Source organism: Ruditapes philippinarum, unplaced genomic scaffold, assembly GCF_026571515.1.
Source record: "Ruditapes philippinarum isolate M1 unplaced genomic scaffold, ASM2657151v2 ctg2261_1_1_1_1, whole genome shotgun sequence".
NCBI classification, from domain to species: Eukaryota; Metazoa; Mollusca; class Bivalvia; order Venerida; family Veneridae; genus Ruditapes; species Ruditapes philippinarum.
The window spans coordinates 91036-95095 of record NW_026867094.1 but is presented as its reverse complement, the minus strand read 5'-3'; the positions used below and the strand labels follow the sequence as shown (position 1 = coordinate 95095).

Sequence of the window (4060 nt, the reverse complement as noted above, 5' to 3'; positions counted from 1 at the left end):
AGGATTTGCGGAGAATAGAAGATGAAATGAAAAGACAGTCTTTGAAAGTAAGATCTTCAAATAAGCAGTCAACTCTTGGTGCATTTTATGTGAAATATATCGGAAAAAAGATGAAAGTCTGAAAAGGATATTTATACTCCATAAGAACACAACGGAAACTGACTTTATTATGTGAGACGTTTATGTGACAGTTATTTTTTGGTCTGAGTCATACAAGACTTGTTTTATGCATTTATTTTGTTAAAAAATGACTGTTACATTATGTGCTTATTTTGATAATGTGCTTTTGTTAAGAAATGATTCAATATGACTTGTAATGTCAAATGAAAGTTTCTGTAATAATGTTTAATAATGTTAAAAAATAAAAGAAAATAAAAGTGTATGCATTATATATTCCCATTTGACATAGGTTATCCCAGAAATAAACATGTACAGTTCATGTTATCCTTTATGTATTGCATGGTTTTCAGTTTGACCAAACTCATTAATGAGACCAACTCGCTATTAAGACCAGATTTGCAAAGTCCCTCCAGTGGTCTCATTAGCGAGTTTTTACTGTATTATCATTAATTTTTTATATTGACTAACCGTAGTTAATTTCAGTGGACAATAATGACTGTTTATTAAGATTTATCTCTCAATCGGAACACCTCAACGATAATTCATAATTATCTTAGAGTTGATCCTAATTTAAAGAGGAAACAAGAGGGCCACGATTGCCTGAGTCGCTCACCAGAAACAACTGCTTTTCAGAGTTGGAAATTATCCATTGTCAATATTTTCCAATAGTAAATTTGAGCATAGAAAATCTTTAAATAATTATTTAAAGCAATTCAATGACCTGGGGCATTTAAGCTTAAACATAAACGGGGCCAATGAAATTAATATGGGCAAAATAAAAGACTACCTAAGATAAGTAAGAATGCTACAGACAAAGTTTGGTGATCAACACTCAATTATTTCAGTAGGAGATAATGTTCAAATGTTTTTCTATTTTTAACTTTAGTGGCAAATCAATTTGATATGAGCGAACTTGATAAAAGACTACCTAAGAATGCTTCAAACAAAATTTGTTGATCATCAATCCATCTGTTGTGTATAAATAGACATTTAAAGGTATTTCTATTTTTAGCTTTAGCAGCCCTTTAAAGGGGCAAATCAAATTAGTATGAGCACACTTGATATAAGACTACCTAAGAATGCTACAGACAAAGTTTCTTGATCATCCATCATTAAGTTCTGTAGAGACAGACATTTAAACGTATTTCTACATGTATTTTTAGCTTTAGCGGCCCATAAAAGGGGCCAATCAAATTAATATGAGCAAACTTAATAAAAGACTGCCCAAAAATGCTACAGGCAAAGTTTGGTGATCATCTATCCATTAGTTCTGAAGAAGAAGTTGTCTAAAGGTTTTTTTCTATTTTAGCTCAAGAGACCCCTAAAAGGGCCCAATCAAATTAACATGGGCAAACTTGATAAAAGACTACCTAAGCATGCTACAGACAAAGTTTGGTGATCATCCATTTCAGAGAAGACGATTGTTGACGCATGACGACGGACAACGGACAGACGGACGCCGGAGCATCCCTCTTTGATACTAAGAGGTACCCTGAACCGTCAGTTCTGGGTAGCTTAAAAACGGTTCGTTTAACCAGGTGGCCTTTGATGTAAATAACTTTACAAAGCATAATGAAAAAACATTAGCAAACAAACCCAGCGTTTACTTACTACATGTATATAGTAACATATTAATTGTGTAATGTAGGTAAGGCTGTTATGTAGTGTTTTCCTTTCCTTATCCATCAGGTAAGACCGAGGATATACTTTTTCTGCAGGACATTTAACATCATGTTATCATTTTAATTTTTGACTTAAAAAAGTAATGAGACGCTTAATATTCTATTAAAGCACACAAAAATGTGAAAATTGTTAACATGGCCAAAAGAAATTTGCTTTACCTAAAATCTAACTCAATTTATAGTATGCATGTATATTATTACATTCATACTTTTTTCTTTACACCTTTGAATTATATTATTATGAACATATATAAAAACCCTTTATTTCAATTACTAAATATTCTATTTTAATGTTTAGTATGTGCATTCGTAAATGAAATATACATGTGTATAAGGTCTGATGTGAAATTAATTAATGTTAATGTCAATCAAATTGCGTTTGTTTGCTTAAAAATAATAAGGAGCGTCAACAAAATGAACTATAATATAACTGAGTCAGTTTCCCAACAAATCAAAATGTAAGTCACACATCCGTTTTTTCACATATATCTGACTGACAATGTTATGTACTACTACATATTTAAGATTAATCTATAGTTTCATCTCATTTACCTGCATCGGTAAGTGTAAGAACATAATTGAACAGCGGGTATAAAAGATGAATCAAAACAAAAGAGAAGTATCCAAATATTTCTATATGTAATAGATCCCCATTGGACAAAGAATCGAGAAGAATAATTTCATACTCGTCACTACTCTTTACATTTATGTGTCGACGTGCTGTCATCCAAAATGTTGTCTACAACAAAGTCGTCTTCCCAAACCGCAGTTTCGAATGTAATAGTCTCCGAAGTGGCATTGATGTCGACAGTAGCAACGTCTTCTAGCACCTGAGAACTGAGCTGAAAATATACGCATTCAACTAGTATTACAAAGTATAATTTGACTATGGCTGACATATGACAATTCAGGGATTTTGAAACGCAAAAGAAGTGTGAATGCATACGAGCGAATAATCATCTGAGTATAAAGAAGCGTCTGTTGCCGAGTGACTTAGGTCGTTGACTTCTAACCACTAGCCCAACAACACTGTGGGTCCGGAAACCGCCAGTGACTTTGGATTTTTTTATGTGAGTGTCACAGGGTGAGGAAAATGTGCAGCCTGACCGGGACTCGAACCTGGTACATTCGGAAAACCGTTCCGCGGCTCTACCGACTGAGCTATCCGGCCGCTAATACATCTTCTTCCCTAAATAGTGAACAGTTCTGAACCGTGACATACTTCACCACAATTTTGAAATTCGTCCTCGAATTTCACAAAGCTACAGCACAATGCTAGTTTAACTCTGAGCTAGAGGCAATCACGGCCCAACGATGGGCGCAAAATGTCACAGGGTGAGAAAAATTTGCAGCCTGACCAGGACTCGAACCCGCTCCTAAATAGTGAACAGTTCTGAACGGTGACATAGGGAAACTATCCAGCTAATTAACTGGATTTATTCTCAGATCTATGCAAAAATAGGTGTAAAAACATAAAAAATGGTGTTAACATAATTCATAGAATAGATTCTTAGTTTTAGACGACTTAAAAGACTTTTGTTGCAATCAAGCAAAAAAATTAAATTTTCAGCGAAAATATTTATTGTTAAACTACCGCTTATAACAGGCTTAAACCGATGCTATAACAATCTAATATATTTTCGCTTTTGATTTTCTTTAAGATTTGCTTAAAAATTCAAATATCATTATAATAAACGAAAACGTACCGTGTGCAGCATCTGGAAGAACCAACATGGTTATACAGCCCACCATCAATATTATCAACAATGATTTATTCATGTTAGTCTGTGCGAGAGTACTTGCAGCTTTGACGTGGTGACAAGTTAAACCTTTTTTATTTATATAATTAATGATTTCAAAACAGGATATTGTGGTTGATAACAAGTAGTTAACATTTACTTGATAACAATTAGTTAACTTTTCCTTGTTAATTAGATAGGTTATAATGTCTTACATGTCTTACAGATATTATAGGACAGAAAAAAAACTTTAAACACACTGTTTTTGTTGTTGTTGATGTTGTTTCTAGAGAGAGGGAAAGAGAGAGAGAGAGAGACGGAGAGAGAGAGAGAGAGAGAGAGAGAGACAGAGAGGGGGGGGGGGTGTTCGTAACCATTTTGTTATGGTGGGGAGCATCATCTCAAATTTATGAACATACAACAAACTAATATTTTATTTTTCTTTTATTTTTTTTACTTTTTTTTCCGGTCTGTTCCACTTTATATTTACAAAATAAGCATCCTTTCCTTTTACAATTA

General features: G+C 33.6%; 1 long non-coding RNA gene across 1 annotated transcript; it reads right to left on the bottom strand.

Annotated features, from left to right (window-relative positions):
• Positions 1–2419: 2419 nt before the first annotated feature.
• On the bottom strand, positions 2420–3636 carry LOC132734846 (uncharacterized). The gene is made up of 2 exons (XR_009626375.1): positions 3509–3636; positions 2420–2644 (listed from the first exon to the last, which is right to left on the bottom strand). It is a non-coding gene; the product is annotated as an uncharacterized LOC132734846 (long non-coding RNA).
• Positions 3637–4060: the final 424 nt, after the last annotated feature.